We start from the raw sequence: 27,345 nt of genomic DNA, 5'->3' as shown, positions 1-27,345 counted from the left end.
GTATTTGAGCCGAGCGAAAGTGCTTGATCTCAATTGTTTTTTCTGGTTTTAAACGAAAGTTTTTTCTGAAAGTGAAGTTTCAATATTGATTTTAACAAAGCAAGAATAATAAAGTCTTTTATACTTCATCCCACGGTCTGGTTCTTCTAATAGTGGAACTACTGCTTTGGTGCTTGCTGCTTCAACTTTGTTTGTGACAGAATAGCTACAGGTTGGTAGTTATTTAGTTCTATGGAATTTCCTCCCTTGTGTAATGGTATAATGTGAGAGATTTTTCATATGTTAGGAACTTTACACTCTGTTATAGATCTGTTAATTAGGATGGCTATGGGATAAGCTATGGCATCTGCAGCTAACTGTAGGAACTCTGCTGGTAGATTATCTGTGGCCAGGGTGGTTGGTTTAAGCTTTTGGAGGAGTTTTAAAATGGATTTGGTTGCGGCTGGATGTAGGGTAAAGTTTGTGATATTATCATGCGGGTTAGCTTTATTTTGTGTGGGTGCAGGTCAGGGTTGTTATTCATACTTTGGGTATTTGCAAGGACTTGTACTGATTCAGTGAAAAAAAAAATATTGAATTGTGTGGGAATGTTCTCAGAGTTATTTACTGTTTTAGATGCAGTTGTTGTAGTCTTCCCTGATTTTAGTACAGAATGTATAGTGGCCCAAAATTTTTGTGGATTGTATCTAGGAATACCTGGACTTTGAGTGTTTGCATAGTTCATCTGGCTATAATTGCATTTGCTGAGTAATTATGATATGAGCTCAGTAGTTTGAAGGAGACAGGAAGACCATAGTGAACACATTATATACATTTAATGAAAATTATGTATAGCTTAAAAACTATTTACGTGTGTGTGTGTGTGTGTGTGTGTGTGTGTGTGTGTGTGTGTGTGTGTGTGTGTGTGTGTGTGTGTGTGTGTGTGTGTGTGTGTGTGTGTGTGTGTGTGTGTGTGTGTGTGTGTGTATCTCACTTCTGTGTCACTTCAATACAAAATGTCATAACTCCATGCAGTTTTTCAATCAATTAAGTATTGAGTGAGCATGAAGCTGTTGCTGTCCTTCATTTCATAAAATGCAAAGTAGACCATGACAGCTCCATTTGAGGAAGTATTTTAAATTCATACAGGGTCTAATGTTACCTTCTGGGATTAGTTTTTAACACACAGATGCTTGTATGTTTCCTCATGTGCATACACACACACACACACACACACACACACACACACACACACACACACATACACACAGGCACGCACTCGCGACACACACACACACACACACACACACACACACACACACACACACACACACAAACACACACACGTGCACTCACATACAATCAGAAAATTGCAGGTTTGAGTCCTGCATTGTTCTGGTCTATATTTCCAGATTGAAAACCCGTTGCAGCGCACACCACAAGTCCGACATGTATAGCACGAGCCACAAATATGCTGAACCCCCTAAACTGCGAAATTTCAAATTTTGAATCGTCATAGTCGGCCAACACCACCGCTCACTGCATACTATATACCCAAACATAATAAATAAAACACATACATACACTAACCAAACACTACTTCTAACCCTACACTAAACCTTACATACATTACTGTCTATTCACTTACCTTAACGTGCACCCTAACCCTAAGGTCTGTAACTTTCGCACTCTTACCCTACAGACATATACCCAAACAAAGCAAATAATCCACACACATACACTTCAAACCCTACTTCTAACCCTACACTAAACCTTACATACATTTCCTATATATGCACTTTCCTTAACCCGCACCCTAACACTAAGGTCTGTAACTATCGCACTCTTACCTTACGGAGCTATACCGCAGATGGGCCAACTATGACACTTCAACATTTCGTGTTTCGTGGTTTTGAACGTTTGCTGTTACCGTAGTTCGCGCTATACGTGTCAGTCTTGTGGTGTTCGCTGAAATGGGTTTTTGATCTGGTAATATAGACCCCCATTGTTCATACAAAAGCAATACAAAAATTTAAATGGATCCATAGTTGCAATGGTTAGCAGTCTGGTCTTTGAATTCAGTGATCTGAGTTCAAATCTCAATAAAACCTGTTTTGTGGGGTTGGTGTTGGCATCATTGTTATTTATTTATTTTTTGTGTGCCTCAGAGACACAAAGTACAGGGTTTAATGCTTACCTCTTATCACTGTCTGGCTATTCACTAGACATGTAATAATCTGCAGACTAATTGCCTAATATTTTCTGGCACATAAGGAATTCTGGAATCAAGCTCTGATAAAACTTTTGAACATCCACAAAACAAACATCTTTAGAACCACTAGATCCAAGGATTTAAATTTTGCTTGAGACATAAATAAGACTTGTTGGCAAGACAGATATATGTGTCAGAGGATCTCTTGCACCTTGGGTCTGGCCTTTATGATTCTGATAGACAGAGGCAGACATCAATGCCCAAACTAACATACCCACCCATATAACTTCTAGGATCTTCATAACTAACATACCCCTTCCTAATAAGCACCCACAATACATATGGGCACATTTGGGTTGTATACCTAAGAACCGATGAACACGTACACACAGGCATATACAAAGAAACCTACACAACTGTATACACATGGACAAATACACAAGAAAACTCACACCTGTACAAAGAAATACGCACACCAATTATGCCTTTCAATGAAGCATACGTTTTCAGAATGTCTTTGATTTTGCTTCACATTGTTATGCTGTCTTTCATAATTATTTTTATTTTCTGGTAAATCAGTGAAGATTACAGTCATTCCATTCTTACAGACATTAGAGTTTGACACTTATTGTTTAGAAACGTGTCATTCCATTAACTTTTTTATATGAAGGAGCTAGAGGGAGGTTTGCATGATGATTAAGTTGTTCACCTCACAGACACAAAGTGCAAGATTTGATTCTCACATGGGATAGTTGGCTAGACTTAAAATGTCCCCCAGGAGCAATTAACCTAGTATGATGTGGTACAGACCAATTATTTTGGACATGTATTGTATGAAAAGTCACATCAGCTAACACTGACACATGATGCCCCTTTGATATGCTGCTTGTATATATATATATATATATATATATATATATATATATATATATATATATATATATATATATATATATATATGGATTCACTTTAGAAGCTCGAAATACTGAAACATCTAAATTCAGTACTTTGAGCCCATAAAGTACAATCCTAAAAACAACAAAACCTCAGAAGTACGAAATTCAAAACCTCGCACACCAGAGATTTTGAATTAGTGCTTCTGGTGTTTTGCTGTCGTTGTGGATTCAGGTAAGTGTTTATTTGTTAAGGTTTTTGGGTAGGGGCTGTGGTGTGTGTTAGTGTGTTTTGTTGCTGTGATGTGTGTGTGCGAGGAGAATGTAGCTTGTGCAGTGATGTTTTGTGTGTGTTTGTATGTAGTGCGACCATATAGTAGAGAGGTTGTGTTTGTGTGTGGGGAAAAAGGTGTGTGGAGTAGAACCGCTAATTCAAAATCTCTGGTGTGCGAGATTTTGAATTTTGCACTTCAGACTTTTCATTGTTTTCAGGTTTTGACTTTATAGCCTCGAAATACTGAATTTAGATATTTCAGTATTTCGAGGATATAAAGTGAATCTATATATATATATATATATATATATATATATATATATATATATATATATATATATAGATAGATATACGCACACACACAAGGAGCATATCAAAGGGGCATCATATGTCAGTGTTAGCTGATGTGACCTGTGTCATTTTCTTTGATATGTTGTTGTACTGTTGCATTCTACAAATAGTAGTGTTGTATTAAGCAGTGTCAACCCACACTTGGGTAGGGCCATATAACGTGGGTGAAGGGATTGCCAGCAGCTTGTAAGCATATTTACAGCCCTCAACTGTTGGTTCATGCCCAGCATGTACAGGTTAATCTGGCACATGAGTAGCTTGGTATTGTGTTCCCCAGAAATGTCAGTGTGCTGCCAGAAATGTAGTGAGCTGTTAATATATAACTGATACTTTCACCTGAACATATCTAGATAATTATATGAAAGTAGAGCTGTCAGTGTACCATCTTAGCAGTAGTGTGTGTGAGCAATTATCAAAATATGTTGCAGTAACATCTGCATCTTGGACAGTTTGTATGTAAGATACAGCTCATGTATATAATGATCTAGCAAAATCCAACTGCACAATATAAAGACATTGGGTAGTGTAATAATACATGTAAGGGACATATAACTGCAGTTATTAGGAATGTAGTGAAAACTAGAAGGATATAAAAGTTGTTAATTGAGCTATCTTTTTCCACCCTACTATATGTGCATAAAAATGCAATTCCACACCTCAATCGGGTATGTCTAATCTCAAAACATTTGTTGGGACATATGTCCTATTGGTTTATAAATATTTGCATTTATTTCTATGCATGTGCTCTGTTAAAATACCACAATATTGGTGGTCTGTTGCCATCAATTAAACCTGCATGCTGTTGGAATGTCCACTATTGTTCTATATATGCATGTGTCATGCTTGCTTTTCAACTGTTGAAAATCTGGTGTGTTGGGTTAATGGGAATACTTCTGTATGCTGTTATAACTAACTGGCAATGCTGTTGACTGTTACTAACCCATATCTTTATTAAACTCTCCAAAACATAGTTCGTATGGGAAGGACGGTCTCAGCGGACCCACCTGTCCCACCTCAGCTGGCCATGGCACCTGGCACCAGCAGATCTGGTGCCCAGCCTGGGACGTCCTCCTCCGTTGGCCCTGTGCCACCTGCGGGTGGAAGTGCTGCAGGGGATGGGGCTCACCCCCCCCTCCCATGCAAGCGTGGGCAGAAAGGCACCTATCACCCTTCGTACAGTCCGAGCTGTGGTGCGTAGAGAGATTGAACGTTCTGTTGCAGAACCTCTACGCCAGCTTGAGGCCTGAGTGGAACAATTCCTGGGTCACCCTGCCCCTCCTACACAGCCCCCACCACAGCCTCCTTCTGGGCCATGAAGGTGCAGTTGTGACTGCCCATTGGTGGGAACCTCAGTCCCACTGTTTTCATCTGGGGCTCATGGGCTTGCGATTTCCAAACTTCCCTCCCCGTCAAAGGTGTTCACCCACCACATGTGTCATATACCGCCCCTGTATGCATCTTGTTTGTCTTGTCTGTTTACCTCCCCAACCTACCTCCCCAAATATACCTACTTCCCCTAACCCACATTCCACTCTCACCTGAAAAAAAAGGGCAATCTGCACCCAAAAAAAAATTACGACCCATACATAGCTGCCCATTTTGCACACATGACCACTGAACACATGAAATGTTATTTAATTGGCATTACAACATCCTATGTTGTCCTTACCCCTCTCGCAGGGGTTGAAGGGTTCATATCTGCCTCCAAATTTATTGCATATGCACAGCTGTTGCTGTTGAAGAAATGGGCAGCTATGGATCATCCCTACACCCGTCCTGCACATCTCGAGCTATTTTTCATGCTGTCTTTCTCTCTTTGTGCCCCTTTTTCACCACTTTTCTATCTCCCCATTTTTATTTTCTTTCAAAGAAATTAGCACGAGAGTGAGCGGGAGTAAGCACTATTAAGCAGTAGTTAGCGGGTTTGCGCTTGATTGTGCTTGTCTAAGCAAGGCGCAGCATTGCACAAACCCATGCAAACCCACTTACAACTGCTTAAAAGTGCCTTTGTCACTCTGTATGTGAGGGCCCTTGTTCTGCTCAGGAACAAAATAAAACAACTCTGTAAGTCTCGAACCCCGGACCTTGCACAAACTACACAACATGAAGTACCACTAAGCCATGGTAGATATACAACAAATTGGTGCTGAAATAATTATATCATGCATCAGGATGAGTGAATGTAATGGAAAATTAGGAATGCCATACCACACAACTTGTTCTGTGGATGTTGACCAACAGTTGTTGTGGGATGACATTACATGACTGCGATAAGAGAAGCAGCCATTCTAGCAGGAAATAATGTTACACCATCACCTTACAACCCCACACAGTATCACAGCAGGGTAAACACTGGCATATCTGTTTAGGGCAGAGGCCATACCTCTCAACTGTCCCTAATTTTCAGGGATGTCCTTAATTTTGACCCAAATTTTAGCTCTGTCTCTCTGACTCCCTCCTAAAACTACTGTCTTTGGGCAGAGAGGTGGTGAATTAAACTTAATGAATAATGACAATAATTAAGAGTTATACACTGCGGTGATGGTGCTGCAGTAGCGTTGTCGCCTCACAGTAAGACATCGTCCTGTTCGATTTTCAGCTAGAGCATCTTCTGTGTGGAGACATGCATGAATGGGCGTACCTTCGTTGAAGGTTGTGTGTCAGGGCTGGCAACTCGGCACATAAAAATCTACTATCAATCATTAGCGGACCGGAGTTCTGCTGTGGTGACCCCTAACCAGGAAAATCCGAAAGACACAACAACAACAACACTTCTTTTACTTCAGAAAAGGTGCATTAATTCATATGCTCTGATCCTCTCAATGTTTCAACTTAATGGCACTAATATTTTAAAGGTGTCCCTGATTGTCCCTGAGTTTTTCTTGACTTTTTCCTGATTCTGTTCAGATATGTACCAGATTGGTGGAGAGGTCTGGCAGGGGCAGAAACACAGAGACATATTAGCCTTTCTCCTGTTACACACTGTGCAAATAGCTTTGGAAGGAGTGTTCGAAACATACCCTTGTGCAGGAATAAAACACTGAAATACAAATGGATGTAGCCATGTACTGGTAGCAACCAACTGTAAGAATGCCATTGCTCTATTGCTGAAAAGACCTATGTGGTGCACAGACAAAAAAATAACAGGCTATTCTCTGGCTATTATGTGGATACATCCACAGTTGAGAGTTATGCAGACAGACTACATGCCTTGATAAACTAACATGTACACAACAAACCTGTAAGTCCAGCAAGATAAAATCTACACAATACTACTTATGCTCTCTGTACTTCTGCAACCCTACCCAAATGTAGAATATACCTGTGTGTGCAGGGTCTACTAAGGATGTAGGTAAGCATACTCACAGTACTGAAATGTGTCCAGTTTTTCTGATCAGCTCGTGCTAATGTCAACAGTAAAAAAGCACAAAATGTTTAGAACTGTCTAAATGAAAATTCACAGTATAGCAGTTCACAAATAATTCTTGTGCCAAAGGAATACATCTCTATAACTAGCTTTGTATGGCAGTTAATTGTAACAGTTGAAAAGAAAGTACACCTTTCCATGTATCTTGGGGTAGCATTTTCAGGGCTGAGTACATTTCTACACTGACAAGTGAGTACTGGAAGCAGCAACATTAGGTCTGAGTACAATATGTAAATCTCTGGCTACACCCCTGGTTTCTGATATAAGAACTATACCAACCTTCTGTCTTAAACAATGATGTCCACACCAAACAAGGATGATCTCCATCTTGGAAAGTTGAAAGGGCCATGCCTACATGAGTCAGCAATTTGTAGTACTGGGTTGCTATGACAGTGATTACTTCAATTACTACACAGCAGGCTGCATGCAATTAGCAAATGGTGGGCACTAACTGGTGCAGAGGCCATCACATGCTCATGTGCAATTCCTACAAAAGCAGGCTGCAATCTCTGCCAACAAACTTAATCATTCTATTACAGAGACTGACAGAGAGAGAGACAGAGAGAAAGAGAGAGAAAAGGAAAAATAAATATTACCAAATTATACAAAGGAAAGGTATGTGACACGTATGTATTTACTGGCATGTAGTAGATATTATTGAAAAATAGTCTACATAATGTGAAACATTCATATGTGGCAGCAGTACTTCTTTCTACACAGATGTTCTGCTTAGCTACTGCTATGGACAATACTGTGTGTACTTGTGGGCTGTGGGACATACCTATGAAATGTGTAGCTCAGCATTAAATGTCAAAGATCTGATCCATGTTATCTGTGATCTGTACAGTAGTGTGGCCAATGGCTGTTGGGGGGATTAGCGCTGACATTATATAAACATGGGTGTGACAGAACAACACATGCATGATAGTTATATTAAATTGTAGCTTAGCATTGGCATGTGCTGTAGTATGCTTATCTAGCATCTGTTGCCATATATACCCCCTTAATGTGAGTCTGTAGTCATATGTGACACCTGTTTGTGTTGCAGCAAGGCCCAACAGTTCAGCTGTGTGGTCCAGGGACTTTCAACAGTGTGGACCATGTATGTGTGTATGCCACACACATACAGAAAAATATATATGTGTCATATATATTCCCATCTGTATATGTGCATAGAGCAGGGGACATATTGCAACTGTTTGCGAAGGGGGGATATATATGTTGGTAAAGGTTAGTATGTGCATATTTGTATGTAGGTTTTAGTGTGTGACAAACAAGACAGCATACAGTGCTGGTATATGACATGTGGCGGTTAAACACTGTGGGTGGTTCATTCAGTTTGCAATATTGAAGGCAGTAAGGCCTGCTAAAGCTACCTGGGCTGTTAACACCTTCAATGCATTTATCCCAAGACTGTGCAATGTTATTACATTACTGTACACCTTACATCCTTTGTATAATTGATATTCTCACTATGAAATGTGAAATGTATATGTGTATATAGATATATATATATATATATATATATATATATATATATATATATATATATATATATATACAAATGGATGTGTATATATATATATATATATATATATATATATATATATATATATACACACATATATATATATATATATATATATATATATATATATATATATATATATATATATATATATATATATATATATATTCTCATACACACCTACATCTACTTGTTGCACTAGATTGTACTGTTGACTGACTGTGATGGTCAATATGTTTGTGAATATGTCAAAGATATGTATCTGTGGGATAGCTTACTGGGAAACTGTTTATGTTATGGTATTCTGGTTTCTTGCTTTGATCCTAGCAACAGCTGTGTATTCTGTTGCTAGGCAGAACAAGTGCTATTGCATACAGTGTGATTAAGTCCCTTGGTTTTAACTAGGGTGTGTCATTGGAGGCTAAAGCACTACATGTATGATTATTGATTGGTACCGATGTTGAATGCAAATCCTGTGTCTACTGTAGTACTAATTGAAGCTCTGGGCCTGTACAGCAAAGTATGATGTATGTCCACATTGCTTGCATCTACTGTTTTGTGTGGTCCCTGTATTCATCACAGATTACATTTCTCAAGATTAAGGTTGTGTAACTACTGACACACAGTACTGTATAGTACACACTGAAAGCTTATCTGGGTTGTCATACCTTTGTGTCCTGTAATTATGTCTGACATGTGTGTGGGTATGTCTGTAATATGTCCTTTGACATATGTGTGGTAATACATATAACTGTGTCTCTAGCAACATTCATAGTGTATACAGCAGTATGTGACCTATATTCCCAATTGTGCACATATTTTGGCCACGGGTTTGGCATTAACAAGTTGTGTGGTATAATATTAAAACATTTACTGGACCTTATACCGATTGTGATGGATGATATATTTCTTTACACATCAGCTTGATGTATATCTGCTGTGGCTAGGTGGTGCATTGTGTTGCATACAGTGTGCCAGGTACTTTTGTATAGTCTTATGTAGTGATTTTGTTTTGTTGCTGTGCAGAGCATAGTTCATTGGAAAGAGAGTGAGCAAGGCACTTTCAAGCAGTTGTGGGGTGAGCAGTGATAAGTGGCAGTTACAGTGTTTCACTCTAGGTTTGCTTATAGGCTGCTAAACTTCCATAAGCTGTCCTTACCCTTCTGAAAACCCACTTGCAAATGCTGAAATGTGCCTTATTCCATCTGTAGCCCCTGAACTTTGTTTTGGCTAGTAACAAAATAAAAAGCATTTATTAGGAATAAACCCACAACCATTCACATCACAGCATATGTGATTTGCCACTAAGCCATCTCAGATATACATATCATTTATGTATTCACAAACATAACATCCAGTACAATCATACAACACTACAGAAAATGTACTCCAACATGTAGATGTATGTGTGTGAGTAATTATTGTAATATGTGCTCAGGTACAACATATTGTATTATGTATATATATATATATATATATATATATATATATATTTATGGCAGTTCAGTGATATCTGTATTGTATAATGTTAAATGTGCCATATGACGTGCTCAGACATATTTTTGTATTTATGTCTTCCAGGGATCATGGCCCACCAAAGGAACCCAAGCTACAGTAAGGTTAAATATAATATCATCACTAGCATCATGATTTAGCACTGTCATGTACTCTTTTCACGAACCAGCCAGGACCAGCAGGAACATACTGCAATGTGGCAAGATCTTGTCCACAGGGTCAATGAGGTAGGCCTGCATAACTGCACATATGAGCAGGTATGCCACCATTGAAGTGATCTTCTCCATGTCTGTCAGCATGCCGCTGATGTGCGTATGGAACAGCTTGCAACAGGGGGTGGTATTAGCATCCATCCCCCCTCAACAGAGTGGAGGAGCTGCTCATGAGCCTGGTGGCACCTGCCCAACAACAACAGCAGCAGACATACACCCTGATGGAGGTTAGTGCCACCCAGCAAGCACACATGGAGAATGCAGGTAACATGGCATATCTATAGACTACTGTTATCTGTATTGGTAGATCATGCATATGTGAGATGTGGAGTGTGTCGTTCAAAGATGTGGAGCCTGTTGTTGTGCAATACTGATCATTTGGAACATAATCTGTAGCCCTGTGAATGTAAACTGCTGTTGTACTCTAAGACTGCAAACACACAGTAGCAATGCCACAGTTGTGGCCACTGACAAACTGTCTCATCTCTATGTAGGTACCACTGGAGTGACGTCAAGGCAGCGGACAGATGCTGGTGAGTATGTTCTACATTTATTATTGGAAATAAAAAGTGCATGTCATAGTTAAGGTGTAGGCTATGTACACATGTAACATCTACCCATAACACATGCTGTGCATGTTTGGTGAAAGAGCATGCACATCTCTCTAATGTGATTAGCAGCCTCAAACACATGCAATACCCAGACCATCTCAAACAAATGTGGCTAGACTGTAGTGACCATTGGATAGGCACAGTTGATACTCAACATCCACATAACATACACATCTATGTCATACACAGAGCATTTTAACATGCTACACATAAAGGATTCCCACACCCATTGTAAAGACACACTCCAGTATCCAAAATCTCATCCACACATTACACAGAATATACCTGAGGGGAAGAGGCCTATCCTAGGGCATTTAAACACTCTGCAACACACTACAAATCCATGTCAGTGAATGCTCCTTATTGGCCTCCTTACAAACTCATGTAACAACTGGTTATGAAATGGTGAATTTAGCCAAGGTAGTACAGTTCCAGCACAGCATGATTTGTGTTGGTTTGTGAAACATTTGTAGCCTTGAGTGACCACCTGATGCTTCATGATGATGGCCTACGGTACTATACCCCATCCAGTTATTGTAACCACAGTACTACACATAGCTGTCATTGCTAAACACCATAATGATGCGTGTGTGCACACATACGCACCTCTAAACAGTATGTATACCAATCACCATTTGCACAACTGACACATATATGTCTTGTGATGCTATTGAGTGGTTAGGTCATACAACACATATTGGGTAAGTGCAGTGTTTAAATATGCAGTTGTGTTTTAGCATGCCATGTCATGGGTGAGACTGGAATGTCCACAATATGATCTACACTCACCATAAGTACCGTACATTGGGTATGTGGCCAAATGGTATTCTAGCAATTATCCATGCACCACTGATGATGTTGTGTGAATAATCATCATGTATGTGCTAAAAACGCGTCCACAATTAACACGTGTCCACAATTATTTGCTAAAGACACATAGGCTGTAATCAGCATTGGATACCTATCTGACACACAGATACACATCCAGCAATGGTATGTACACCTGTGAGTTATGGTGCACAGTACATCACAGGGTTATGAATACCTGCACAGCAATGTTGTGTCCATGTATGCATTGTGTTCCAGGGGGAGGGCCATCACGTAATAACAAAACACATGCATCAAAGCCATGTATACTGTTAGTAACAAGGATTGACTACACTTGCACTGCATGCTGTTGAGCAACACATGTCCTGCATGCTTACAGGTGTGATATGACTGTTTTGCTTGTGATACTGTACTCCACCATCACCTGCTATTGTGCATGTTCTGTGATTGCTGGTGTTGTGTGTGTCTGCTTTTGGGAGGAGTATAGTTTTGTGTGTGTGCATGTGTGCATGTCTGCATGTGTGCATGTGTGCATATGGTCTGAAGTCATGTTCAGGTCTTAAAGTGTGTTTCTTGTTTTCATCTCACAGGTGGCGAGGTGGATCTGGTTCATTTCAGCAGGGAAGTTGATGTCACTGACACAGACAGTGATCATGAGGATAGGTGTGTTGAGGCACAGGCAGGTTTGTCAGGGTCTGTTGCTGGACCATCAATTGACAGTACACAAGTCTCCAACCCATCCATGTGCACAGTCATACTGCCTGTACATCCATCCATGCTCTTAGCTGAGGGACAGTGTATGGTTGGCACTGGCCAGGACAGTGTGGTATCTATGGCACATATATCAGGACACTGCTGCCATAGCTAGATGTCTGGAATGGTACCACATAGGCAGATGCTCAGGGGTTCTCGTCAGAGCACTGCTGGTCATCATGCCCCTGGTAGAAGTGCCACATCTGTTTCTACCACACACATGTTCCAGGTTTTTATGGAGGCACAGACACCAATGAAGCGGTACACCAGACAGGGGCTAAGGGCACAGAGGGCTCATTACACCTCTGTAAATGACAGTATCCATGACCTAGCAGGTGTCATATGTAATTACACTGAGGTCATTGATAGACGTTGGGGTGAGACATTGGATGTCCTCCACAATGTCATGTCCATATGTCAGGACAGTGCGGGACGGTTGAGATGTTGACGTGGACGTAGGCCAGCAACATCACCGGCTGGAGATTGCCGTGGATGTCCAGCAAGTCAGAGCCGCTCCCGTAATGCCTGTACCAGCCCCAACAATGTTGGGGGGGCTGTCCATAGATCGTCCTAGCAGACCATGTGCATGTAGCTTTGGCCAGTCCCAGCAGGGACCTGGATCTAGTGGAAATTTGTCAACCTCTGAGGATAGTACCCAATCTGGATAAGTACCTGATACTGTCTGTAGCACCCCTGCCAGGCACAGGTTCCGTATCCATGGCCAGAGACGGTGATCTGTAAAGCCTGCCAGGTACAGTCTGTAGCTGTCTCACGAATCCCCGTTTATGGCAGCCACATGGTGGAACTGTGTGCATGCAGACATACACACATAAACCAGAAACCTAGGGCAAACACATACCCGCACACATGACATCAACATTGGCCCATAACAGTACTCATGGCCCTTACACACACACTCACACACACATGTCGATTGTATGGCTCAGTGTTGGCCTCTGGCAAACCAACAACACACCCTGTGCATATGATGAAACCTGTACCACCTCCTGTCATCCGTAACAATGCAGGTACAGGCTAACATGGTGCTGATGCACAAGGTGACTTTAATAAAGTATAGCAATGGTTGGATGTGTAGCATGTTGTCAGCAGTAAAGTGTAATGATATCCTTGAAGGTGTAGCTGAGCAGGCATGATGAATTAAAGCTGTAATTAGCAATATTATATTGTTTTCACCAGTGTTTATTCCAGTTGTGTTTTGTTTGCCCATGTGCCACTTGACTGATGTGTGTAGTTGTGTCAGCATGCGTTATACAGTGGACAGTAAGTGTGGGGTGCGTGCAACACAGGTTTGCATGTGTCCATTTGTGAACGTGATGGAGGTGCACTGTCTGCATGTACATGCATATTGGACACATAGGCCGGGTGACATGCCCTGTATTGGCCAGTGTTAACACTTCATAGTTTCTTTTGGTGGCCAGTATGCATTGTACTACACACATTTTGGAAATTGAGTACGCATGTGTGTGTGTATGACACGGTTTGACACTGTGCTGTGGGTGATGCTGTTGTTGCTATCTGTCATTGGTTTGCATTGCTAAGGTTAACACCGTCCCAGCTGCATAATCCTTTAGTAATGCATACTGTTCACCTACAGGGTTGCATGGACCGTGCTATCTCAAACACAAGAAATACTCACTTATACAGCAAAAGTGCATTAGTCTCATGGACTTCTGCCATAAACTAAATATATAATAGAAGGTGTGAAGTTGTACCAAAAAAGAGTTGCATACCAAGAAGGGATAACCTCTCTGGTCAGTATCATTGGGAAAATACAAGCCCTCATTAATCATACAAGGCAAACTTCAAAATACAAATTGGCAAGGATTCCAAAGACAACACTAAAGCTTTCTTTAGTGTTGTTTATAATCTAGAGGGGAAATCTCAGATCGGGTCAGAGTTAATGTAAATGGTCACAAAGTACACTTATCTGAATGACATTACCAATATCTTGTCAGACAGTTTGAATGCAGATTTCACCACCCTGTCGTTACACAAGGGCCACATTTCCAGACCGGAAGAATGTAAAACCTGATGATTCACAGACACTCTAGTTAAAACATCTCTTTACCAAAGTCAAAACCACAGTGGCAATGGTACTGGACAGTGTCCCTGGCTGTGTCATACACAAGCTGACATATGAAGCCACCACTCACCTAAATACTCTGTTCAGATGCAGCCTCTATACAGGTTACATACTTGTAGAATGACACACGGTAATGGTGTTCACAGTCCACAAGGGTTGAGCTACAACTACTTCTTCTTCTTCTCCTTTCAGATGCTCCCATTAGGGGTCACCACATTAGATCATCTGTTTCCATTTCTTCCTGCCCTCTGCATCTTGCACTGTCACACCATCCACCTGCATGTCCTCTCTCACCACATCCATAAACCTCATCTTAGGTATTCCTTTTTACCTGTTACCTGGCGGCTTCATCCTTAGCATCTATTTCACAATATACTCTGCATCCCTCCTCAGCACATGAACAAAGCAACATAATCCTGCCTATCTGGCTTGGTCTACTAACCTTCAAACCTGGGCTGACCCTCTAATATACTTATTCCTAATCCTGTCCACCCTTGTCACACCCAGTGCAAATGTTAACATAAATTGTTTAGGGGTAGAGCTACAACAGATCCTAGAAACTCTCACCCTATAAGCCAGACAAATGTTATCTGGAAGGCTATGGAGTACAGCATTATGGAACTCATTGACAGAGACATTATGAACCTGCAAACACTGCGCCATACCCACTTAGGTTCTCTAAAGGCCACATCATGGCTCCTACACCTAGTAGACTTCAAGCCAGTTAACAAGGCTATAGGTGAGGGAGGGGAGGTCCACACAGCCAAGCTAAAGTTCTCCAGCAATTCATACCCATCCCACATTCTGCTATTATACATAACCTCCGCAGACTGACCATAAACGATTGTTAGATGATGGATTGACAACTGACGCACAGATGTAGGACACACAGTAACATATACAGCCTCCATGTACAATTCTATTCCAGTAACAAGTGGTATTCACCTGCACTCAGTCCTGGGACCACTCCTGTTTGGCATATAGGTTTCTTATGTTCAAGCAAACACAGTAGGCATATGTCTGCCCACGTTTGATGAAAATGCATACTGTGGGCTATACCTTATTCTCCAGATGACACACACATCCTCCAAAAGGCTATCATAGAGACAGATACCTGGTGTCAAAATCATGCTGGAAAGCTATAAGCCAAAGAAAGCATAGTTATCCACTTTTAGAAAACAAAGTATCCACAGAGTACCACATAGGTAGTAGCCCCCAAAATGTGGAACAGTTACTAATGTATACATAGAGCCATGTGTTTAGTCATCTCTCCTTTGATAATCACATTATCAAAGGGTTTTGGAAATCCCTCTGTGGAGAACATAAGCAATAAAGGATCTGCATGCAGAACCACAGAGGTTGTTGCACACCTATAATGATTAGTCGTCTTTTCCAGACTTTGCTTTCTTTGGAACAGGATTCAAATATACCTCAAGCATAAACTCTCACTTACACTCTTCAATAGAAACCATGATGAGTGGATGTGAAACAGAAGACATAGCCCAGGGATCACTGCAGTGGCTAAGCTTGTCACAAGCATACAGAAGTGACCTAAGGTCTGGAAAGCACCAGCATGCTCTGTCAAAGCTAACAGATGCTTTCATGGAGAAAGCAGAGTACCCACCTATGAAAAAATTGAGGTCACATGTATGTATATGGCTTTGCCCCACAGCTACCTTACATGTGTTATGCACATACAGTTGTCATTGTGATATGTCATACACTAGAAAAATCAAAACCCACTCCACATTGACCAACAGTGTCACACACCTGGAACACACAAACAGTTAGCAAGAGCGGGATTCAAACTCCTACCTAACTACATTATGATACTATAGCAGTATGCATTTACACAATGTGTGATAAACATTACTGGAATTATATCTTCCCACAGGTGTATTTGTAGGATGGTGACATCATCAGATTTGACAAAGATGACTATATCATTTTTAAGGGGTGTGAGTAGTCTCCAACACAAACACACGGTTGGCAAGTGCAGGATTCAAACCCCTACCTAACTACATTATGATACTAGATCAGTATGCATGTACACGATGCAAAACACACATTACTGGAATTTCACCTTCACACAGGTGTATTTGTAGGATGGTGACACAATTAGACTTGACAAGGATGAGTATATCACTTTTAAGTGGTGTGAGTAGTCGTCTTCAAAAAGGTGTCTCTCTCACGAGGGAGAAACATACACACACAGTTGACAATCGCATGATTCAAACCCCTACCTAACTGCATTACAATACTACAGCAGTACGCATTGACACAACATGCTATATTCATCACTGGGCTTTCATTTTCCCACAGGTGTATTTGTAGGATGGTGTCATCACCAGACTTGACAAAGATGAGTATATCACTTTTAAGGGGTGTGTGCAGTCTCCAAAAAAGTTGTGCCCTCACCAGGGAGAGACAGACAGATACACACAGTTGACAAGTGCAGGATTCAAACCTCAGTCTAACTACATTTTGATACTACAGCATTACGCATTTACACAACACACTATACACATTATTGGGATTTCATTTTCCCACAGGTGTATTTGTAGGATTGTGACATCATTAGACTTGACAAAGATGAGTATGTCACTTTTAAGGGGTGTGAATAGTCTCCAAAAAGGTCACTCCCTCCCGAGGACACACACACAGCTGGAAAGTGCAGAATTCAAACCCTTACCTAACTACATTATAATACCACAGCAGTACACATTTACACAATGCACTATACTCATGACTGAGATTTTGCTTTCCCACAGGTATATTTGTAGGATGGAGACATCATCAGACTTGACAAAGATGAGTATGTCACTTTTAAGGGGTGTGAGTAGTCTCCAAAAAGGTTGGTCTCTCCCCAGGGAGAGACAGACACATGCATACACAGTTGGCAAGTGTGGGGTTCTTAATCCAAACTAACTACTTATACTACTTATTTACACTTCAGCAAGCAATATGGAGTTACAGGGTGCAATACAGACAATACTTGCTGACAGTTTGCCCAAAGGTTTTTTTCACATTTGCTAACCTCAGTAGGTTTATCATACTAGGTGTATTGTGAGTGTATTGCATGCATAGGCCATAACCATATCATATATGGGTTGATGCACCACATGCTGGCACACACAGGGCCAAACCGGTGGCTAAGCTCTGTCAACCCAATAGTGGACAATACAGTCAAAAGGAGTAGCATCATACAAGGACAGCACCAACAGTCTCACATAGACCTACAATATAAGCACTAGCAAACCACACACATAAATACGCATTACCATACTCAGAGAATACAAATATTAAGCTGAAAAAGAGAGAGTGACCTCCTAAGCAGACAAGCAAGCAACATGCACCTCCAAGCACATGCCAAAAAACACATAATACACCAAAGCAGTGTGCCTCACAACAGGCCCTAAGGCAAAATAACATATCCAATGCACTAGTAATAGATGACTCCATAGTCAGGCGCACAGATGTTCCACTCACTAGGCTGAACAAGGGGAAGGTTACTGTCAGTTGTCTGTCAGGTGCTATGATCCGCCACTTAACACAAGCACTTAGATCACTCCAGAACAGGTACATATATGACGTGGTCTTTGTACATGTAAGTGTGAATGATCTGAGACATACCTCCCAGGACAACATGACAAAAGATATATAGTAGTTGTATGATCATGTAGCCCAGGCTGGTATGACCCTGACCTTGAGAAGCATCTTACCTTCACCTACTTGATACTGCAATATAACAGAACGGTGATAAACTTCAACAATTGGCTGAGCTTCTGATGTCATTCAAAGGGTATCCAGTCTCTGTCTGCTTCGGATAACATGATAGACATGCCTCGTTGCTTCACTATAGATGGTTTGCACTTGTCACCCCTATGCTTCTGAATACTGGCCAAGGCTCTTGCTGTCCCCATATTACTTTTTTTAGGCAAGGTTCATAGGTTCATAGGTTCATAGGTTCATAGGTAGGTACTAGGCTATCAGCCCTGGGGCCTATACAAGCCCAGCCAAAAAGGTATACAGGGTTTTGCCACTCAAGAAAATTATTTTCCTGTGCCACTGGCAAGCAGAGCCACAGAGGTGAACCCCGGGGTGGATTTCCTTTGTTTGTTATAGATAGGTAGTTTATTCCAGAGTATGGGAAGTCTCTGGGACAGGAATCTATCCCTCCAGCAGGTTCTGTTTATTGTGGTGACAAGGTTTAGGTCCCTAGAGCATGTAGATCGGAGGGATTGAGATTTCTTTAAGTGGAGCAAGTCCAACAGCTCTGGGTTTGACATAGCTTTGTATGTTAGGCAGAGATCACCTCTGAGTAAGTGATATGTGACGGAGTAAAACTGGAGTTTTTTGAGACAGTTTGTGTAGGGCATCTGTTTGAGGCCGGTAATCCTCTTTGTGAGGTATTTCTGCGGCCTTTCCAGTTGTTGTAGATGTCTTGTGAGGTACATACCAAAAGGGGCTTTGTACTCTATAATGTGTCTAATGAGTGATGAGTAGAGGGGAACAATGACCTCTTTTTTTCTGGATGAGAAACCTTTTGTGATGAGGTGTGCCACGTAGAAGGATTTCCTGACTACTGTGGCAATGTGATTATCAAAGGAGAGATTACTGTCCACCTGTGTCCCACGGTTTCTTATCACACTTTTGGTGTTAAGTATACTACCACCTATGTTGTAGTTCATGGGTACAGAGTTTTTACCAAACGGGATGACAATGCACTTTTTGGCATTGAGCTTGAGGCCATGGCTTTGACACCTAGCATCTGTCTCAGTGAGGCCCTTTTATATGATATCCACATCTTTAGGAGTTTCGATTATGGCTCCTAGTTTGCAGTCATCTGCCAACTTTGTTAGCCAAAGACCTTCTGTATTAGCCTGTACTTCAGAGAAGTAGATACCAAGCAGGAGAGGACCCAAGACTGAACCCTGTGGTACTCCACTTGTCACTGGTCTGAAGTCAGATATAGAGTCTGCTACTTTCACAGTGTGGGTTCTGTAAGTGAGCCAATTGGCAACCCATCTTGTGACATAGGGATTTATACCTAGTTTAGTGAGTTTATCTATAATTCCAGAGTGGGGATATGGTGTCAAAAGCCTTAGCAAGATCTAGATAGGCTGTGTGAACCACCTTAGCCTTGTCTATGGCTTTGGTGACTGCTTCAAAGAAGTCTATCAGGTTTAAGAGACATGATCTGCCTTTTACAAACCCGAACCGGGTGGGGTCCAGAGTTTGGAGATTACCAATGTCATTGTTTATAAGTTCCATGATTATATGTTCCATGGACTTGCAGACCAGGCTCATCAGGCTAATGGGGTAGTATTTCCTGGGGTCCGTGGTGGCTCCCCCCTTGTGGAGTGGGATAACATTCACTGTGTGCCATTCAGCAGGCACAAAGTCTGAGGTGAGGCTATGATTGAATATGGTACTTAGGTGGGGTGCCATTTCATTCTGTAATTCATGTAGAACACAGCCTGGGATGTTGTCTGATCCCATGGATGCTGTGTTCTTGGCTTTGGAGAGTGTGTTTTTTACCTGTGCAGCCTTGATTACAGGAACTTTGCATTCTTCAGGTATAGAGATGGGCTTTTTAATGGGTGAGAGGGGGGTAAAGATAGCACTGAACCTATCTGCCAGGATGTTGGCAATATCAGCTGGGTCTGTATATTTAGTGCCATTGTGCTGTAACTCAGAGCAGATCTGAGTGTTGCCATTGAGATTCTTGACATAACTAGAGAATGCTTTGTGGTTGTCTTTAGAATCAGTGGCGATTTTGTTTTTGTAACTAGCTTTGGAGGATTTTATCAGGGATCACAGCTTCTTACTGAGGCTGACCAGGGAGCTCCTCCACTCATGGGATTTTACTCTCTTTTGCAACAGTTTCTTCCTTCTGTTGTACAGTTTGTTTATAGCAGGGGACCACCAGATTGGCTTCCTTTTTTTGGAGGATAGCGTCTTGGTTCATTTCGGATAGCATGATCCTTGCACTCATGTAAGTGCTTATAAAGTGCAATTGTGTAGGATGTAGTAGTCGTAACAGTATTGTCCATCTGCATGGGTGTCATGAAGTTCACCACTTCTGTCTTAAGAAGCATGAAGTTGGCTTTGGAGAAAATATTTACCACAGTTTCCTTAATGGGGGGTGGGGGCAGAATGTGGATATCTAGGGTAATTAGCTTTTGGGTGGATCGGACCAATGAGGCGTTGACTTCAGGTGTGGAACGCCGGTCACTCAGGACAAACCAAACCCCGTAACCAACACAAATAACCACAAAGTGAGCTAAATGCTACTCATTGACAGAAGTCTCAGCCTCCAAGTGCACACACTTGAGGCACTTCTCAGTATGGAGAATATTGATATCTGTGCAGTAACAGAAACCTAGTTCAAGGCTCCAGAGAGCACACCAGCACTTCCAGGATACCACTCATTCCATACCTTCCAGCATCAGAACCTGGATCATAACACATAGGCCGGGGATGTATCCATACTCATCAAGGATACCTACAACTCTCTCTACATCCTCTCTACAGGATATGTACCCATAGAATGTTGCACAGCAACATTCTTTCCACTACACAGGGGTGGGGACACAACAGACCCTTGGCATTCCTGATCTATGAGCCTGATGAGTCTGATCTGCAAGGCAATGGAGCCAATCATAATGGAAGTCAACAATAAACACATTGGGAACCTTCACACAGTTGAGCACACCCAGTTTCGCTTTGTCAAAGGCAGATCATGCCTCCTGAACTGGGTGGTTTCTTTGAGACAGTCACCCAGGCTACAGATGATTGAAAGGAGCTCCACACAGCCTACCTATACCTCGCTAATGCCTTTGACACCATACTCCAGTCAGGTATCATAGATGAACTCACCAACCTGGGCATAAATCCATACATCACAAGATGGATTGCAAACTGGTTCACAGATAGATCCCACAAATCAAGAGTTGCTGGCTACATGTCAGACTCTAAACCGGTAACAACTGGTGTCCCCCAGGGTTCAGTCCTAGGGCCCCTCCTGTTTGGTATATACTTCTCAGAAGTACATGCCAACACAGGAGGGTTGTGGTTGACTAAGTTTTCTGGAACTGTAAAGTGTTTGCCGTAATAGATTCCCCGGATGACACAAATATTCTCCAGAAGGGACTCCATGAGACAGATGTGTGGTGTCAGAATCATGGCCACAAGCTCAATGTGAAAGTGAAAGAATGCATAGTATTCCCCTTTTGGGAAAACAAAGTACCCACAAACTACCACATAGGTGTTACCCCCTAAAACCTGACGAAGTAATAAGGGATCTGGGGACAGAAGTAGATAGTTATCTTTCCTTTGACAACCATGTTGCCAAAGTGGTAAGGAAATCCTATGTGGTCCACCTAATCAACAAAGGGTTTGCATCAGGATCAAAAGAGGTAGTGGTGGCCCTGTGGTGGCCCTCTACTCTTAAGTCATCAGATCCATCATTGATTACAATGCACCATTTTGGATGTACTCGACTAGGCACATCCAGCAGCTGGAGAGACCACAGAGGTACTTCACCAAGAGGATTACTGGCCTCAAACAGTTGTGCTATGCAACACAACTGGAAAAACTAAATCTGTTCTCTGTTGCATACCACCTTCTCAGAGGCAAACTCTACCTAACATACAGAACCATGTCTAACACATAACTGTTGAACATGCTCCATCTAAGGAAAACAAAACTGAGTTGCACTACACACTAAAGGGATATGAACCTCATCAAAACAATGAATGCAACATGCTGGTGGAATACAGTACCATCCCAGAGACTTGCCATACTGTGGAACAGAGTCCCAATGTACATCAGACAGAGCCCCTTGCTGACACTCTTCAATAGGAACCTTGATGAGTGGATGGGAAACAGATAATTCACACCAGGGATCACATCAGTAGCCCCACTAGAAAGGGGCTTAGGGTACTAACTATTAGAACTAGGGCTTAGGAGACTAACCAATGGGGTGGTGAAAGCTGCACAACTTGCCTAGGCTAATATATGCCTCCATGAAGATAGTCTATTACATACCTATGAACCTGTGTGACAGGTACATGTCTACAGATAGTAGATGTGTACTTCATTGTACAGTCATGTTGTACAGCAGGCACATGCACTACATACACTGTGATGCTTACAGATACTGGTGGCTATTATGTACAGTGGGTGAGATGTGCACCTCATGTCTTTTATGCCATTGGGATGTTTGCTGGGTGGGACAGTCCTGGATGGCTCCCTGTCATGGTCCCCCTCTTACACACATCTCTGCCCATCCATCTTTGGCTTATTATACTGTGTTCCCCCTACATATATAGGTACATAGGTAGGTAATAGGCTATCTGCCTGAAGGCATATATTAGTATGGCCAGAGTGTGCAGCCATCACCACACCTGGGGTTAGTTCCCTATGCCTCTGTGTAGTAGAGCTGATGAAGTGATCCATGGTGTGACAGTTCAGTTTCACATACACTCATCAAGGCTCCTCTGGAAGAGTGTCAGTGAGGGACTCAACTTAATGTAGGTTGGGAGCCTGTTCCAAAGCAAGGGAAGTCAGTGAGTTAGTAATGTATCCCTCCAACATGTTCTATTTATTGTTGTGATGATTATATCCCTAGAGCATGTGGCAGAGTGAGCTTAGGTTTACTTCAGATAGAGCATGTACATCAGTTCTGTATTGGACATGGACCTATATGTTGGGCAGAGATTGCCTGAGTAGACGGTATGCAACAGAGTACAGATTGAGTTAATTCAGTCTTGTTGCATGGGACAACTGCTTGAGGCCAGTAATCCTCTTGTTGAGGTACTTCAGTGGCCTTTCCAGCTGCTGAAGGTGCCTAGTCAGATTCATCTCAAGTGTGTCATGGTACTCTCTGATGGGTCTGATGACTGATGAGTAGAGGGATCCTCCTTTGACCTACATGCAAAGACTTTGGCAATTTGTGGGAACACAATACATGATTGTCTAACCACTTTGTGAAAGTGTTTCTGAAAGTAGAGATGACTATCCACATGTGTCCATAGATCCCTTATTATTACCTCCATATTTAGGATGTTGGCACCTACGTGGTATTTGAATGACTGTAGCTCAAGGCCATAAATTTGACACCACATCTGTCTGACTGAGACCCTTTTTAAGGATGTCTCTGTTGTCCCAAACATCGATTATGACAACCTTTTTGCAGTCATCCACAAACTTTGCTAACCATAGCTCTCATGTGTTTGACTGTACTTCTGAAAAGTATTCACCAGACAGGAGGGGTCCCAGGACTGAGCCATGGAGGACAGCAGTTGTTACCAGCTTACAGTCCAACAGGGAGACCTCAATTTTTACCTTGTGTGATCTATCTGTGCCCCAGTTGGCAATCCATCAGATAACATACGTGTTTATGCACAGGTTGTTGATTTTGTGGATACGACATGTGTGTGGGATGTTGGAAAAGGGCTTTTCAAGGTCTATGTAGGCTATGTGAAGCTCATTTCATTGATGTATGTCCTGGGTAACTGCCTTGACAACTGTCTAGCAGGTTTAGGGAACATGATCTGCCCCTGAACAAGCCAAAATAGGTAGGGTTGGGTGTCTGTAGGCTCCCAATAGCTCTGTTTATGTGTTTCACAATGATGGACTCCATGGCCTTGCAAATCAGGCTTATTAGGCTTATAAGACAATAGTTCCCATGGTCTGTTGTGCACCAACCCTTGTGGAGTGTGCCAAACATTGCTGTAACCCATTCAACAGTTTCATATCCTGTACAGAGGGTGAGTCTCAACAGACTGTTCAGGTGCAGGGTCTGTTTGTTTTGGAGTTCACATATGACACAGCCAGGGACACCATGTCATCCCATAGATGCCGTGTTTTTAGGTTTGGATAGAGCTGTTTAACCATTGTATATGTGATTTCTGGGTTTTTGCAATCTCCAGGTATGGTAATGGGCCCTTTTGTCAGTGAGAGGGGGGTAAATATGTATGAACCTGTCTGACAAGATGTTGGCAATGTCAGTCATATACATGTATTCATTTACACTTTGCAGTGACTCAGAACATATATGAGTTTACCTTCATATTTATGACATAGCTAAAGAAAGCTTCATGGTTCTCTACGGAACCTTTAGCAATATTTGTGGCAGAGCTTGGCTTGGATAATGTTAGGAGTGCTCATTGTTTCTTGATGATACTGATCGGAGATTTATTGATCTTCTTTGAATTTTAACTTTCTTTGAACAACTTAAGTACTTGTATTACATAGTTTGATTATGACAGGGGTCCAATATATTATATGGGTCTGTTTTCATATCACTGTGTGCGCAAGGCAGGATTGGTGAATAGTGACATGTGTCTGGAGTAAGAACTGCAACTGCCAGATATGTGTGGCCTCTGCTGTACTCAGACATGGCCTAGGTTTGTGAGCATGCTCAGTATGACTGTTCAGTATGTTGTTGACTGACATTTGCTTCATTTGTTTAAGTGTGTAAGCATGCCCAGTATGACCTTTCAGTATGTTGTTGACTGAAATTTGCAAAATAAGTGTGTGAGCATGCCCACTATGGGCATATATACTATATGTGTGTGAAAAATCAAGTTGGTTTTTACTTCAGGGCTCACCTTTGTGTTGTACATTGACAGGAAGCACACTGTGCCTGCAGGGCTTCCATGAGTCAATATGCATAGACTTATCAACATTTCTACATACAGGGGGACAGCTATTATTTGTACATTTCTACCTGGGGGCACACCTGATTGTTACTGTGGGTGTACATAGGATGAGGGGTACACCTGATACTTGTACACATTTGCTAGGCCTGCACTGCTATGTCAGGTACTCCATTTCAGTCTGTACTGTTGCCTATCATACTGGCTTGAGGCATACCACTGTACTACAGACCTTAGCTTCCAATTACATGCATATTAGTTTCTGACTTCATAGCCTACCCACCCACATCACACTGCCTGGCCTGCTGTTATCTGTCTGCATAGGCCTGGGGAGAGGTTACCCATATGCCTCTTCGGAGGGCATGAAACAGCATTTGTTTGTGTTTGCATTTGCGTTTGTCTACAACTGTCCTGCTGGCTGTGACTGTTAGGTATGTGACCCCCCCTTTCAACTGGTATGTGTGAATGGCTTAAGTTGTGTCTGTCCCAGTAAAATGCTATCATGGCTTAGTGGTTCAGTACTGTGACTATAATGCACCGTATCCTGAGTTCGAGCCCTGTCACTGCTTTTTATTTTCCTGCTGGGCAGACCTGACTGGTTAAGGAACAGTAAAGCAGGTGTGAGCGTGTTTACCCAACTTTGTTCCATTTTGCCTGACTTTGCCTAACCTTTCCCAATGTTGCCCAACTTTGCTCAACATTGCTCAACATTGCCAGACGTTGCCCGATGTTGGGCTGGATAGCGTGGTGCGCAGCTACACGCAATTGTATTTAAATATGCTCAATACAGGTAAAATGTGCTTAGCAGTGCTTTATATTGCTTAAAATAGGGCACTCATACCTCAGGTGGTGCTTCAGGGCTGCCTATGTCGGATGCACATAGTACACCCCCTATACATGTTTGAAAACAGGTAGTGTCAAGTTAGGCATCCCTTTTACTGTATGTGTGAGTCAGAGAGAGGTGTCATTTTGTTTCTTACTGAGTCAATGTATGTGCTATGCAGTGCCTCTTTGCCAAGGCCAGGGCATACTGGGCACACCTCCTTCTGCCTACTGGGCAGGCTCAGGTTGTTCCACCTCCAAGTCATGCTGTGCCTGTGCAGGACTTTGCAATGGTGGGGGGCTGTTTGGCCCTGCCCCATGCTGTTTCTGCTGCAGCTGTTTCCGCAGGATCATATTTGAAGCATGGCACATACCATAACCATTTGGGTACATGTAGTTGGTGAGTACTGCAAGGCTTCACCAGATATGTCTAGGCACCAGAACCATGACTTGAGCATCACAAACACATGCTCAATTATGTTTCTTGTTTATGTGTGTGCCTCATTATGGAGTTCTTCAGATGTCTGTGCATTTCTGATGGGTGTCATCAGCCATGGCTCCAGCGCGTATCCAGCATCCCCTACTATGTGACCGTAGGGAATGTCCCCATTGGCAGATAACTGGTACAGCTGGGTCAGATGCCAAATGTGGGAATCATGATAGCTTCCAGGGCATCCAGCACACACATTCATTATTATGACCTGGTTATCGCACACGAACTGGCAGTTGATGGAGAGGAAGCCCTTGTGGTTGATGTAGACCCTATCCCGCTCACCGGGTGGTGCTTTGATGCGTATGTGCATGCAGTCTATTGCACCCACTACATCAGGTTATTCTGCTATTTAGTGGAAAGGATGCATATTGCTGGCCAATGACTCACAGGATTTGAGGAAATATATGTAGTCACCAATATGTGCTGACATGGCATCCAGGAACTGGTGGAGTACCCTGGATGCTGATGCCGGTGAAATCCCCATCATATCACCAGTTGGTCTTTGGAAGGTACCTGTAGCTAGTATTCTTAGGCCAACACATACCTTGGTATCCACTGGGATGGGTTCCCCTCTGTTGGCTCTGTGTGTGAGGCGTGGCCGGCACAGCTCAACAATTTGCAGTAGGAGGTCTCTGTCCACCCTATAGAGCTCCACTATCTCCAGCTTATGTAGCCA

This window comes from Protopterus annectens, chromosome 2.part1 (genome assembly GCF_019279795.1).
Source record: "Protopterus annectens isolate FY-2018-M chromosome 2.part1, PAN1.0, whole genome shotgun sequence".
NCBI lineage: Eukaryota > Metazoa > Chordata > Ceratodontiformes > Protopteridae > Protopterus > Protopterus annectens.
Note: the sequence above shows the minus strand (reverse complement) of the source record.